This window comes from Pecten maximus, chromosome 12 (genome assembly GCF_902652985.1).
Source record: "Pecten maximus chromosome 12, xPecMax1.1, whole genome shotgun sequence".
Classification (NCBI taxonomy): domain Eukaryota; kingdom Metazoa; phylum Mollusca; class Bivalvia; order Pectinida; family Pectinidae; genus Pecten; species Pecten maximus.
Window position 1 is genome coordinate 29,126,634 of NC_047026.1, and position 16,960 is coordinate 29,143,593.

Here is a 16,960-nt window from a genome sequence, read left to right on the forward strand (position 1 = left end):
TTGTTTACAGCATTGGCTGGGATTATGTCGTCATCCGTGATCAGGAATTGAATGAGACAATCAAAAGTAATTGGATTCATTTCATATTTCATCACATACAACCATCCTTGGAAAATATCATGCAATCTATACACATGCTATACATTAAAAGTATCCTCCATCCGTCTGTAAGGTAGCTTGACATGGGCGAGGATGACACGTTTCTACATATCACATGTTACCGTTATAGAGAAAAACAACGTGGAGATGACGTGCGTACGCCCGTGGGCCCTTTGTTCTATCTATTTATAGGTACGCATGTAAATATAAACATCCTTCCATTTAGATGTACAAATATCTTTTTTTAATACTAGTCAATAATTTGTTCACGCAGATAAAGCTTTGCAGTGCACATTTATTACAGGTCTGGTCAATTAATAACTTCTTTCCTTCTGTATGAAATAATCCAATTTGAAACTATCCCAGAACATTGACATCTGAGTGGTATTCTACGAGTTACGAGGATATCTAAATGAAATAAATCCGGTTATATTCCTACAAACACGTATCATAAAACTGTTGGACCTGAAGTTATTTACCGGATTTTTTGTAATAAGTATTATATGTATGATTTTCGGTAATACATACAGTATTTTTATAGAAATCGCTCGGCGTGCTCCTTTTGTGTTTACTAACGCCCTTGAACGGGAAACAGACTATCTAATACTGGTACAATGAAATAGTAAACGATTGAGATCGGAATGTCTGTGTCTATCAAACAGGCACTGTTAGCTTATTTCTTTATTGTGTAAACATCTGTGACCACAACATTCGCTTCACATCTTGTTCAAGACTTATCTGATCCCGTGAAGGATGGACACTTAGAATATATATATATATATTTTTAAACAGCACACAGAAATAAGATAATCAGTAATTGGAATTTACTTTTCACGTGTGAAGCCAAACAAAGACAAGATCGAAGTCTTTCACGTTTAAAAGGGACTCGCCACAGTTGGACGCACGCACATTCTTACTCCATACTGTGGGGCAATTAGAGCAATGATGTGCTCGATAAAAATTGTGAGATTAAGAACACAACCCCTACATGTATAGGCTGTTGTGTCGCCTGTCAGAGGTAACAGAGGGCCGGGTGTCATTCTGCCCCGTAATCTGTAATCAGTGAAATGAACACGATGTCCATACACTATGTAGGACTTAAACTGTGTACTGCAGTCTCTTTTCAATTACTTTATAATTACAGTGACAGGACGTTTGATATTGGCATAGGAGATTTGGAGAAATGTCTATAAATAGATCACATTGTAATCGTATATGCCATAGGTAAGTGTGTATTCTATAGGTAGTGACAGAAAGGTGTGCTAACACTGGAAATACGTATCAACACACCTCACTTTACCTATAATTGGGATTTACAGGATTTCGGAGACGACATATGTAAAGTCTGCTACAGATTCAGAATCCAGGTGAGTGTTCGTTTTTATTTCTCAGTATGTGATAGGTAGTCAAATACATGCTCAACAGAATACAAACGACCATTTATGGTTTGCGTCACGTTATGAACCTGGCTGTCGGCAAACTGCAGTGGAATTTTATTACTTGGAAACATCTTTATTTTGAATTTAGAAGCTGTCTTGCTGGATTATGCTTCATTAGACATGGTACACGGGAACTGATCGGGCCGCTTGATTAAATCTTGCATTTGAAAACATCAATTTTATACCTCCACTAACACGCTATCTGCTCTCGATAAACACAACAACCTATGCTAATTCGCTTTTTAATTTCAATTATTGTAATCGTGTACTTTTTTGTATTCCTACTCGCACGTGGTGAACTATTTTCAATACGTTATGGCCAATTCACATACTTCACAAGAAAGCATCCTTCCACATGCTCTCAAGATAATTACAATATCTAAAATATTCCTTTGATGGAGAAAAACGGAAAACATTGAACGATGTTTGCTGTGACCGTTACATATGCAGCAGGTTGTCGGATCGACCAATATAAATAGTTTGGATACTTAATGGAGGAGGTCATTAGTCCACTTATTACCGACCCCTGACTTTGTTACGACATTCAACTCTCACTGGGCAAACACCAAACTAAGCCCAGCGGTAGATATGGATTGGTTTCCTATCAGAAGGAATCGTTAGCTGTGGCATTTGTTCCGTGTGCGTCCCCTGAGTAACGTTAACCTAGAATCACTGGTAAGTCATCATCTAATTGCTCCTTTACTCGGTTTTCACATTAAAATGATTCCACATGGAACTGTAAAGATATATTAATATTTGTTTAACGAAGATGGCCTTTGTTTTTATAGCTATTTTATAGTTTTGAGTATTATTTTCTTGTCGTTACGGTTGTTTAATTTAAGGTAATACTGTCAGCCAATCCTTTAGCTCTAACAACATTGTAAATCGCCAAAACTCGACTTTGTAAAATGTGTACGTCAAGTGACGTTTCATTTACTAACAATGGCTTGATCTAAGGTAAAAGAGGAAAGCGTATCGTTCAAAGTCCGCTCAACCATTCAGACGTTTGTACTCAGATACAGTATTATCCACTCGTCACGTGCACACGTAGTCACATAGCAATTCATGTTTGGTTTGATAGCCGTGTAAGGCTCACCCTTTTCAAAGGGCGTATAACATATAGAATCGCACACTAATCCGGTACTGCATGTCGGGATATCCCAACCTGAGTGTAAGAGATTGGCTAGCCAGCACGGTTCAGCCCCATGTTTGATTATTCCCTCCAAAACCATACCTTCTGACAGGAAAATTCAACTCTTTCCATAACAATAATTATACATATGTATTTATTGAAGAGGAGCGCATGATCGAGGACAGATACACTCTATGTACAACATCACAAACTCACTTTTCTGATATCCCATCAAACCTCATTCTATACAAATTTTATAAATTGTAAATTTCCACCTAAATTATTATCTTTAAGGTTTATTTATAATAAATCAAAAACAAACACAAAACTGATATGTGCACTGTCGAGCGACTATCGCTAAATGACCAAAAAGTCGCATACCACGTATCCAAGCACGTGCGCTGCTCGACCACATTTTTTTGTTTTTGTTTTTGTTTGTTTAACGTCCTATTAACAGCCAGGGTCATTTAAGGACGTGTCAGGTTTTGGAGGTGGAGGAAAGCCGGAGTACCCGGAGAAAAACCACCGGCCTACGGTCAGTACCTGACAACTGCCCCACGTAGGTTTCGGTACACCTTAACCACTCGGCCACCGCGGCCCCAGTGCTCGACCACAACGCCACCTATCAGAACATATGGAATTATCGGCTAATTCTGTTCCATCAAACTCCAATAATTATATTTTTCCAACATACTTTTTAAAGAAAGTAATAAATTGTAAAATGTTGTGAAACCTTTTCATCGCAATATCATGAATGTCCTTGAAATGTGCGTCAAAGTTGAATACGTTATCAGTATGCTACATAAAATGATGACGTTATCAGTATGCTACATAAAATGATGACGTTATCAGTATGCTACATAAAATGATGACGTTATCAGTATGCTACATAAAATGATGACGTTATCAGTACGCTACATAAAATGATGACGTTACGCTATTGTTAGTGGCGGCTTTTCTCTACACCGATAAAAGACAAAGGACCTTTCTCCCTACAGGTTCACCTGTTTCGTGGTAGCGACCCATTTAGAATGATCTTAGACGAATTGCTCCATAAAAAACATGGTTAACATCAAAAGGAAATCTAATCACTATATTTACACTTAAGCGACTTTCTATTTTTTTATGTAAATCAATCCTCATTTGTAAATGACATCGTAATTCCGTAGAAGTCGGTTACTGGTGGGAGGAATTGCATCAGAGAGAACAGCCAATAATGACCCTTCACTTCAAATTGAAACTTTCTTACGCGGTGACAAATAGTTCTGTTTTTGCGTGTGAAATAACCCTTAAGTAACACAAACATTTTGCAATATTACTAAAATAATCACTTTTTTGTGCGTTTGTGCGTTAAAAATGTTAATTAACAAAGCCATTCAAACACAAACCTCTAAGGTCAATGTTTCCATGAAAGAATGGTAAACAAATAAATCTAGTATTATTGAATAGTGACAAATCTTGGCAAGTGTAAATATATATTTCTTGTGACGTCGTTTATTATGAATGACGCCACAATAGTGTTATACTTGTATAATACGATTGGAGGCACGATGGTCTAGTGGTAGGACGCAGGGCTAGGGAGAGAAGGATCGCTAGTTCGAGTCCCGACGCGGGCGCTGTGTGTAAATCCTTGGACAAGATTCTTTACTCCGTTGTATTCCAGTCGACTTAGCTGTGGTAAACTGTTAGCGCCAAAATCGTAGCTCCATCTGTATGCTTCCCAGGAAGTTGAGGACGACATTTGCTGGTTGCTAAAGGCGTCTGACAATTATCTAAAGATGAGAAATTGACCAAAAGCGGTCGTGCTAGCGGACGATGAATCAACTGCGGAACAGAATTAGGCTATCTATTTTAGCGGTTTTGCAACGGGCAGTCTGATTGGTTGACAGCTGTGTAAACAATACTAACTATAATTGTCGACCATTCAGGATGCGCGTTTTAAAACAGATCTAAGATAAATAGCCAACTTCCGTCCACATTCGAAACATCGCCCGATCTTCAAGTGTTACATCTTGATATAACAGGAGTAGGGATAAATCTATAAATACTGACCAGATGTAAACGACTTTGCTATCACCATTGATAATAATGTGAACCGCTTTGAGACTGTTTTGCTGCTGTGATATATAGGTATATAAATCTAGTATATTATCATTACACACGTCTTATGATATGTATGGCATGACTGTATCACACAAACAACAAGCTAGTTGTGTGATAATCCTTTTTATGTTTTATTGCTGAATTGTTTACACTGTAAGTTGAAAAAATCATTGATAAACGAAAATAGATGTTTTTTTTAAATTTTAAATACAAACGTTAATCATACAATAATCTTTCAATCACTCTTCACAATATAAATGTAACAATTCTTATCTGAGTATGATAGAGTGTTGTAATATATATCTGTACAACGTTTCCCGGATCAGAAGGGCAACATCAGAAGCAGCTATATAGAACAAATGTACTGATATACATGGATAATATACAGTCGTGCTGAATGTATGTTTGTTTGAACACGTTTTACACAGGTATTTGTATATCTAAGATTTAAGTTAACATGAATTTACTGTTCAACATTAAAATATGTTGATATCTGTATGTACGATCTTATAAAAGCATCAAATTCCTGTTTACGTCGCTTTGTTCCTGACGTAAAATGTAAACCGTTTCTGATTTATATACTAGTATATATATCTTGTGTGTTTGTGATCTTGATCTATGCTTACGATTTGTATCACCCAAACGCTTGACAGTATTGTCAAAGATCCAACAATTTCGCCCTTTTTATCCTAAAAAATCACAGGGAAGTGATAGGTGAGAGACAGGAGCAATCTGTTGTTATCTGTACCTCTCTAGATGATGTAAATAACATCTACAAATCTCAACACACACTCAACGATGGAATCTTATAAAAGCGTTCAATTACGTTAAAAATATGATGTACCGTGTGAGGTATGATGATGGTAAGCACTGCTTAGGTCGAGATAAATCTCCCATAGTATTTCACCGGGTAGCTTCCGTCAACATCAACAACGGGAGTTCCCCTTCATGATGGTGAACACATCCATATGTTCTTCGTCTTTAAACCATTGTGATATATTTCAAGTTATCAGATCATAATTCTCACATAGTAGTGTTTGTAGAATAATGTCCAGGATGTCGTATTGTATGACGTCACTATATCAAGTGATTTTTGACGTCACAAAAATTCGTGCTACCGGTTTTAAAAAAACCTGATTGATCGATGTGACGTGCAACAAGTTATGTAGTTATGCTTTATAACAGGTGAATGTACTCACGGTGAAATATATTGATTACAATTTTGAAATAAAATAGAAGATTTTTTTCCACATTTCCACGTTTTTGTCGGTAATGGTCGCGTGTACTTGAGACATCACAATAATTATGCCCCATTGACAACGGAAATAGAAGTATAAAAATGCATTCTTTTGAAAGTTATTTCCTATGACTCTTTAATAATAACGCGTGTTATTAAATTTGTATGAAATCCTGTGAGAATTGTAGGACCATAACTTTCTAGAGCTAAAGCTTTGTCAGGTAGACTTGAAAAAGAGAATATTTCTGAAACTAATAGTTATACCGGAAATAAACGAGTTATACCGGAAACTACATTTTCTATTTCATTGGGACTAAAACCTCTACAATTTAGGAGGGTTTCTTTTCTTCGAGTTGCGAGTTGCGAGTTGGAAAATGCGAGTTGCGAGTTGGAAAATGCGAGTTGCGAGTTGGAAAATGCGAGTTGCGAGTTACAAAATGCGAGTTGCGAGTTGCAAAATGCGAGTTGCGAGTTGCAAAATGCGAGTTGCGAGTTACAAAATGCCATTTTTAATGTTTCTTTAAAAAAAGTGTTGGTCTTTAAAACATACATCCCCAGAAAGCATGTGATTGTCATCGTAGGCTTCATTTTATCGCTAAAACTTATAAACTGGTTATTAACAAATGGGCGGAGCTATGTGCCAAAACAAACTAAAATCCTATTTTTAAAGAGTGGTCATCCGATGCCCTGGTATCTAAAATTGAAAAAAAAAGTAGGTGATAAAATATTTTAATTTTCGCATTAACTAGACTGACTATAATTGATTACATGAGCCTCTCCTAGATATAAGTCCGTATAGCTCATATGGTAGAACCATCGCTTTAGTGACCCGAAGGTTCTGGGTTCGAATCAACAAAATTAATTTTATTCACATGTTGTTATGTTTTAAAGAATAATACAATTAAATATTTCGTGGTCATATCTAAAAGATTTTTTTTTCAACATTTAATGGATATTTAATATTGATTTATTTTAAAATTAAGTATTTAGTTCTGTGTCTGATTATATTTGGCAGTTATTACGAGAAAAGTTTGCTAATATATTGAAATATATGCTAAGGCAAGTTCACGTATACACGGAATGTAAACAACGGCCATGTGTGTAGTTTATGTGTAGTGTAGTATAGTATACGTTTTTGTAGTTTGGTTGTTTCCGGCTTCGTGAAAAATCTCCCGATAAGAATATGTGCGACGAGTGATTTTTATACACTGATGTCTCAAGGATTCCCCCGGTCAAGCGTCGAGGACAGCGGTCATTTTAATGTAAGGAGAGGCTGAATGAGGACCTTGGATTGCCATGAACACATGTGTTCCTCTTCCTTAAAGGATGCTTGTGACCTAATTGGGTCAACACCCGCTCACGTAATCTTTCAAATGAATTGATTTACAAAGAAAGTGAACGAGACAATAAGTACAACTACTGTACGCCCCACCCAATGGTAAGGTGTGACAATCTTTTGTTAACTGATACATTAGAAACTTCTACTTTCACTTAACAATAATTAATTCCGGCTTGTGGAAGTCATTTTGACTCATTACATGTCAAATCAAAATTCCTGACATGATACAACAGATAAAACCATGATACTAACTCTGTGATAGACTTTTTTACTGTAACGTTATGTTGAATTCAGTAACCGAAGTAATACAGATATAAGTAGACTTTATGACTACTGATTATTAAAAAAACATTTCTATGTTTTTCTACGTATATATGTGAAAGTGCACAAGAAAACAATGTCGGTTGCACAAAGTTTTAGTGATAAAATGAAGCCTACGATGACAATCACATGCTTTCTGGGGATGTATGTTTTAAAGACCAACACTTTTTTTAAAGAAACATTAATAATGGCATTTTGTAACTCGCAACTCGCATTTTGCAACTCGCAACTCGCATTTTGCAACTCGCAACTCGCATTTTGTAACTCGCAACTCGCAACTGACAAAAAGTGAACCTCACAATTTAGAAGGATATTCATGTGCCAAATATTGATTAACCTGAACTAAGAAATTGAATCTATAAAAACCAATTTTATAGGTGTGTGTACGAGGTGAATGGCCGACAGGGTATATTAGGAAGGAGCTAAGGTGTCATAATGGCGATTACACATAAAGTCGAGTCCTTACGGGCACGATACTGACGAGTTGGGTCAAGAAGGAGGTACGAGAGTCTGATTAACCAAACCAAAGCGGGCTATACCACCTCTCCGTTTGACTCACTCATATAAGTCTTTCCACCGATAGAAGATTAACAAAAGATGAATCACCCCCTATAATAGAGAACGGGAAATCTCATATCCCTGGTCGGCGTATATGTAATCGAGTTGTATTTGTTTGTAATTGCGGTGTAATGTAACGCATCAAAGTTAGTTTATACTTCTACCCGTAATCCGTGTGGAGCCGGAGGTCGTCTGTGCGTTTGAAACGCATGTCAGTGTGCGTCTAAAATGGAAACACCCCTTAAAGAAAACAGTCCAAACTGTTACCACTTTAAACATGAGAAAGTATACCTGCTGAATAGTGATTTTCGGGACGTATATACTTTAGCTCCGAACCAATTCCTTTCCTTTGGTATTTGGAGTACCCAATAAATCTCTTAGTATGGGACTTGTCGAAATTTTGGAAATTAATCGGTGATCTGGACTCTCCCTGGAAACTTTAAAGATAATAAGAACATCACAAGGTACCTTATAATTTGTTTCGGCTTTCGATTGGATAATTGTCTACCCCCAAAGTTAGGTCCTGTTAACATATACTGTTATTGGTGGTTTTTATAGCATATCAGACCCAACGCTTTATATTTGCACATTTGTTAGTCATGAAATTTAAATGTGGTATATCGAATGTCGGATGATGAGCCGACTCACTCAGCTTTGTATCGCATGCATACTATATTGTAGTCAGAACACGTTAAATGACAATGCCTATTTAAAAGTGGATATGTGTTCCTTACAGTGACATCATTCCATTAATAAACTATCATACGTGTGTAACTTGCGAGGAAAATTGCAACGACTAGACCGGAACTCGATCCCGGGACATTCGAACTCTTATCTTAAAAATAAAACTTTAATATCCCAGACGGACGCTCTAACTATTTTAACTACCTGGCCACCAACATCCAACCCAGTTTAGTTCCTCTTCAAGTGTGTTTCGCAGATTCAACATGTTTTCCCAATATTAACTGCAAGGTCAATTTAGAGGAGCAAAGTGGAATTGTCAACACACATCTTTGGGGTTCATCATAATGTAGACGTTTTGAGTATATACTTAGGCGGTGGTACTGTTTGGTATTACGTCACTCTGGCGTACTGTATATTACCAGATCTGTAAGGTGCGGAAGGATGTATCACGAGCGAGCGTGCACGCCATGTCCCTATGGAAGTCTGTGGCCACCGCCAATGATGTATTATTACACGGACTCAAAATACCCCGTCTCTCAGATAGCATAGTCCGTTTGTTTATCATTTACTTATAATAAGCTCGTGGGAGATGTGCTATTGTTATCTTTCCCTGGGTTAGCTAAACCTAACACTGGACATTCACCTAGCGAACGTAGGTTGCTCCACCAGAAAGTCGGCCCTGAAGGTTTATACAAACGACCACGATCTCACATGTAATCTGTAAGCCAGTGACAAGACACACAAGATAACAGATGTTAAAATATAAAATCAATAATCTTAATATTTGGCACTGTTCATTAGAATTTCATTGTGGCGTGCAGGTTAACGGTAACATCGGGGACGTGCAGTCTGCCAGCAGAGTTTACCAATAAGTGATCGTAACTGATTAGTGAATCAGTAATGTTAGGGGCCGCAATTGTGGAAATCCAGAAGGGAAATAATTAAAACGACACTTTCTAATTATTTTGATGTTTTTGTTTGTTCATTGTTGTATTTTGGTGCTTTATTGCCGTATAAAGACGTATAAATTATTGGGCGCTAAACTAGAACTATCATCCTTCTTTTGTACTTTCAGTGTACTTTCAGAAGTCCTCATTTATTGACCCACACTAACACGAACAGATTATATATCAGATTGTTGGTCAATTAGAGTAAGGGGAAGTGCTATTTTAGGCTCAGTAATACCTTATCAGATTGTACTGTGGTATGACGGTTTCACACACTATTCAAGTTCACTTTAAGGCATTGGGATGGAAGAAAAAGTTTTGACAATTTCGGATTCTTTATGATTGTACAGTAGTATTCATGCGCTGACAGTGAGTATATCACAATACTTTATTTCTATCACACAGGTTTAAAATGTTCGGTTAGTAATCAATAATTACCGTTGTACATCGTGTTCGTGATTTTTTCTGCAAACTAAAATGTAACTATGATATATTTATTTGTTTCAAGTGTTTGTGAATACTATATTAAGAACGATGAATATTCTGTTCTTAATTGAGGAGGACGTGAACGCTATCTGTTCATAATCTCGGTCAAGCATTTTTCTGTTCTTAAGAAGAGAAATAAATTAGCGTTATAACCATGGCAACAAGCGAATGACTCATACATATTGACAATTTATATATACGTCTCTAATGAGCATATATAATTACAGATTATTTCTATTTAATACGTCTGAACATCCTTTCCTTTTCGTTCTTCTGAAAATTGACATTAATATAAATAGCATCGTATATACTCCCACAGTGATGTCTAAATTCCAGATAGGCTGAAACATTATCAGTTCCGGTTTATAAGACCGGGTTAATTCTGATAGAGACTACAAATAGCGAAGTCAATAGAGAAGACAGATTGACGGATATCTCCAAGGCCAATTTTCTGATCCGGAAACTAGTCTATACTCAGAACTTATTATCAGATAGGGGGCGCCCCGCGTTACTTAATTCTAAAAAATATGAATTTTATCCGAAACTAATACCATGTCAATGCCAGGAATTGCTACAAAATAAAATAATGACGAACTTGCTAATACCTTATGATTATGACTATGATTTAAAGCATACCGATTGCCAAGGCTGTTTAGTAGCCTGCTGTTTCTCATTTGTCTAAAAATACAACTCTTTAATTATCAACATGAACGCTGATATTTCATATCAAGAAATGTTTGTTCTTTGATAAGAACCGATAAATCCAGTCTTATGAAATGATTAGTCTGTTTGAAGTCGGTCACGTCACGTTCTGATAGTAGTCATTTTGATGTCGATTTGACTGATCTTTCATTGACCTGATGTCTTACCTTTATATACAATGTAGTCTTTTTTATTTCCAATTATTTTATTATCATAGCTAAATACGTATCTGTCATTTACAAATAACACGAAGGACGTGTTATATATTACCATGTAAATGCTTGTCTTTTCGTACATTGTAAATATCACATATATATTCATAAGGGAAAATTCATATCACTTTTTCACACCGGGATATCCCTTATTTTGGACATAGAAACATGCACAATTTCTATTGATGAAATCTATGTCCGAACGATGATTATATGAGGGTGTGTACCTACATGTAATGAAATTAACGCCGAAATGTACAGGAAAAAGGCGTATCGTATACAAATACCGTATGTCTTTGTGGTAATTAGTGATACATGTACTTCGGGTCGAATTAAGAATCTTCAGGACTTTCTTTAATACTTCAAGAACTTTGGTTTACATGTATCTTGATAGTAAAACTGTCGTATTTATGAAAAGATTATAACTTTTACTGCTTGGAAAAAATACATATTATCCAGTAAGTTTAATTTTGAGGACCTAAACTTTATTCAAACGAAGGAATGCCCCTTTAAGAGGAATACGAATACCCGTGATTGTCGAACAGTAAGTGGTTATAACGTTGTTTCGTCTGTGTGTATACATATGTACATATTTACCATTGTATGGCACTGCCACTATATAACCCTACCAATTCAGTTGCGAGTTCACCAGCTTATGAACTGCCAACTGAAATTTGAATTTGAAAATTTAAAAAAAAAACACGACAAATAAAAAATCGCAGATGGTAAATATAAACATTGAACGGCTTTCAGTTGGAATTCATAGTCAATATGAATGCAAACTGAAAGCCGTTCAATGCTAAAATGTACATGGAAGACTTCACTTTAATAATCTGTAATTGAGCCTCTTTTTGACATCTTTATCGACCTTCTTTGAGTTACCCTCGTCGACTCCTAGATATCGGCGATTTAGGTCCTCAGCATCAATGACAAGTCCTAGAAGGACGAAACAGCTGTATGATGTCCCTAACATCACTGACAAGACCTAGAAGGACGAAGCAGTTGTATGATGTCCCTAACATCACAGACGAGACATAGATGGACGAAGCAGCTGTATTATGTCCCTAACATCACCGACGAGCCTTAGAAGGACGAAACAGATGTATGATGTCCCTAACACCACCGACGAGCCTTAGAAGGACGAAACAGATGTATAATGTCCCTAACATATCTGACGAGTCCTAGAAAGACGACACAGCTGTATGATGTCCCTAACATATCTGACGAGTCCTAGAAGGACGAAACAGTTGTATGGTGTCCCTAACATCACCGACGAGCCCTAGAAGGACGAAACAGTTGTATGATGTCCCTAACATTACTGACAAGTCCTAGAAGGACGAAACAGGTGTATGATGTCCCTAACACCACCGACGAGCCCTAGAAAGACGACACAGCTGTATAATGTCCCTATATCTGACGAGTCCTAGAAAGACGACACAGCTGTATGATGTCCCTAACATATCTGACGAGTCCTAGAAGGACGAAACAGTTGTATGATGTCCCTAACATCACCGACGAGCCCTAGAAGGACGAAACAGCTGTATGATGTCCCTAACGTCACTGACAAGTCCTAGAGGGACGAAACAGCTGTATGATGTCCCTAACATCACTGACGAGACATAGAGGGACGAAACAGCTGTATGATGTCCCTAACATCACCGACGAGCCCTAGAAGGACGAAACAGCTGTATGATGTCCCTAACATCACTGACGAGCCCTAGAAGGACGAAACAGCTGTATGATGTCCCTAACATCACAGACGAGACCTGGATGGACGAAGCAGCTGTATGATGTCCCTAACATCACTGACGAGCAATAGAAGGACGAAACAGCTGTATGATGTCCCTAACATCACAGACGAGACCTAGATGGACGAAGCAGCTGTATTATGTCCCTAACATCACCGACGAGCCTTAGAAGGACGAAACATATGTATGATGTCCCTAACACCACCGACAACCCTAGAAAGACGACACAGCTGTATAATGTCCCTAACATATCTGACGAGTCCTAGAAGGACGAAACAGTTGTATGATGTCCCTAACATCACCGACGAGTCCTAGAAGGACGAAACAGCTGTATGATGTCCCTAACATTACTGACAAGTCCTAGAAGGACGAAACAGCTGTATGATGTCCCTAACATCACTGACGAGCCCTAGAAGGACGAAACAGTTGTATGGTGTCCCTAACATCACCGACGAGTCCTAGAAGGACGAAACAGTTGTATGATGTCCCTAACATCACCGACGAGCCCTAGACAAAACAGCTGTATGGTGTAGATAAATTCATTTTTTTTGGCTCTACTGTATCTAACACTTAGTTTGTGATGAAAGGGGCTAATGTATAATATCTATGTATAATTGTCCGTTGTACAATCGTTCTAAATGGTAATTTACGGCGAAAACACTAGTGTAGTACACTGGCCTTCGAAATCTGGTTCTGCTACATGTTTGTAAAACAGGGTAGATATTTCGTCAGTCTTTATAAAGGCTGAATTAATAAACAGAGTTTAGGGTTAAACAAACAAAGTTTCCGCCTCATCAGGCTGGCCTTGGATCATGTATAATACTGGCGGATTTTACACAGAACCCTAGATATATCCACCTAGAGTATTGACCACGTGTATTGCCATTGCCGGAAGCTGTTACTACACAGTCCTAATCTCCATTGTAGGTCAGACTAAGATCGTTATACTACCTGTAAGAGTGGAGGGTAAGGTCATTGTTCCTATTATCTTAGGATCAGGTGCTCGTGTTTGGTGTAGACATTAGCATGCTGGTATTTGTATTTACAAAAGAATATATATATACAGCTGACGTATATTACTGTTGATAAATACAGGGTTTATTGAGTAGCTGGAACATTAATTGATTACAAATTAAACACATATACTAACATATGGATAAGCAGATATACTTAGAATAGTGTTATTTGTGTGTTAAATACATGTACAGGTAAAATGTCCAATCATTCAAAATAAGCAAAGTCAACATATAAAACGGAGAAATAAAGAAAACCCCTCTGTAAATCACATTTAACCACGAAACCTCTGTTATATGACATTTATAGTCAATATGAATGACGTAGTATTGTAAGCATATGTATTTTGTACATTTTCTAATTCAATCTGACTTATTTTTAACTGCAGGATATCCTGTGAAATGGAACAGACAGATTTTTTTTTTCAATTCAATTAATTTTATTCTCATTTTACTGTACCGACATGATTTATAGAGAAAAACATATTTACAGTATAACATATACACTTAAAGTAGTGTTCGTAGTTGATACACAGCACTGCTTCATAACAAAACATTTTCTTTAAAATTAAGGAGGACTGATCATGTTATTAATTACTCTGATTAAAATACACATTTTCATTACACTGTAGTTTTTTGTCGGATAGACCATAGCTGTCGTGCAGACAGGGTCACGTGGTTTCAGTGTTTCCGTTGGAGGGGTCACTACTCTTTGTAAAAAACTTCCGATCTAAAGAATAGTCCATGTAAAATGATATTCTAAATTTTGGTACTTGAATAATTTAAGTCTGAGTAAATTAGCAATTGTTTGTTTGCTGTACTTACAATGAAACAAATATGAATAGATACAAGCAGAAAAAGCCAAACTAACATATCAATACACCGTTCATGGCTTCCGGTTGGTGAAGCTGTGTACCACTACATGTGGGTCGTCTGCTACAAATTGTCCTATTCTCTTTGTATATAATGCAATTGTATACACGTGTCACAGTATACGTATGCGTAGTAACACTGTGTGTTTGTTAGGGTGCGTGAACCTGCCTTATCACCCTGAAATGATATTAATTTCAATTAGGAACACTGTCCCCGAATAACATTCCGGGCTAGTGGTGTCAAGATACGTTAAATCAAAACTCGTGTGCGATGTGACTATAGATTGAATCAAGGCTACAACTGCACAGTGTATGAAACTTTTCCTGAAGCGACATGAATAATATATATAATTATTGATGAACTTTTTGCCAATTTAAGAAATCGGTGAATCGCTAATATTGTATTTAGTTGATTATGTATTATTGATCAGTTAATAAGTAGAGTATAATGTAATAATACAACTACATAAAAATAAATAAATCACTAGGATATAAATACTTCATTCTTTTTTGTCAATTTAATGCAAAATGGCTGTTGTGAAGCATATTCTGTACATGTATATAAATTGTCAAGACTGTATTGGATCTTTGAACTTTTAATAATTAGTATATGCATATATAATAAACCGTTTTGATGAATCTCTTGTTGTTGAATCTAATATCTTGATTATCTTTCATTAAATAGAGCAGTCATTGCTCTTTCATTTGTGTCATGTAATGTCATTTCGAATTTGAAATATGAATTTCTGTTACCATAATTCTGATAGTTGTTCGGCAGTTTTATGAAGCTATGTTAACAGCTGACTTCATTTTAGTCTATCCGACCAGCAGGCCTTTGATTTAACATTGACGTGGATTTTGTCATTGTCCCGTTGACTGTGATTGTGGCGTCCTAATGGTCACGTGATCAATGACATTTATAGTCCGTAGTGAACCGTTATAATTATACATAAGCAAAACCAATGTATGTTATAATGCAAAAAGAGTATTGTATTTAAAATGTACTATATGCCTGTATCACCCAATCAGTTTATTTTGTATTTATAATATAAATAGACCATATTTTTGTATTCCGTTCACGTTGTCATTCTGCCTTCAATTGCATTTATATCCGTAAACTACGCTACTACCGTACAATACATATTTTGTACCGCACATGTTTGGTTAACTCTAGTGCACTACAGTTTTCACTTCAGTGTATTGTAGTATTGACTCCAGTTTACTGGTGTAAACCAAAGTGTTCGACATTGTAAGCTCTAGTGCCGAGCGGTGACTACATTGTACATTACTTATGTGTACTGTATTTTAATTCCAGTGTACTACAGTATTAACTCAAGTGTTCGACGTTGTAAACTTCAGTGTAATACACAATACTCCAGTGTTAACTCAAGTGTTCGACGTTGTAAACTTCAATGTAATACATAATACTCCAGTGTACTACAGTATTAACTCAAGTGTTCGACGTTGTAAACTTCAGTGTAATAAATTATACTCCAGTGTACTACAGTGTTAACTCAAGTGTTATACACAAACTGTACATTGTTAACTCGAGTGTACAACTTCAGAGCACTACATTGTAAACTTCAGTACACTGTATTATTTTTACATGTACGTATGTGTCGTTAACATTTACTACAATTTGTGTAGTGATTCGGTCAGGAATACAGCTACATGTGTTCTAGGAAAACAAATTAAAAATGGCTGCCAGTTATTTCCGGTACCACCAGACCTATAGAGCTTTCTGTTGGCATTTAGTCATATAAGACTCCACGAAAAAGTAACTTTAGAGGTATAACGCTACAAAGTTACCATATTATCGTGTTATCGGAACACAGTCACCGTGAACGTCGTCTGCTAGCGACACTGATCTGACCGATTTAACATGGGATCTGATTCATATCCTTGGAACCTTTGTCACCTAGTATCCGGTCGACTTACTTTTACAAGTTTTGAGTTATTCTTCTGTAACTAACGTTAATCTAGACGATAGGAACATACAGTATAATGTTTCCGAGGAAACAATCTAGACGGAGTCTATCCGGTGCAATACCTGTTTAACGACGCATCA

At 36.7% G+C, this 16,960-nt stretch overlaps 1 protein-coding gene across 1 annotated transcript in view; it reads left to right on the forward strand.

Moving 5' to 3' along the window:
• The first annotated feature begins 1,094 nt into the window (after window positions 1–1,094).
• The window catches only part of LOC117339716 (dopamine receptor 2-like), a 138,413-nt gene continuing 122,547 nt past the window's right edge, over window positions 1,095–16,960 (forward strand). The window contains exon 1 of the mRNA XM_033901433.1: window positions 1,095–1,466. The gene's annotated coding sequence lies outside the window, so the exon portion shown is untranslated. The remainder of the gene's footprint in view (window positions 1,467–16,960) is intronic.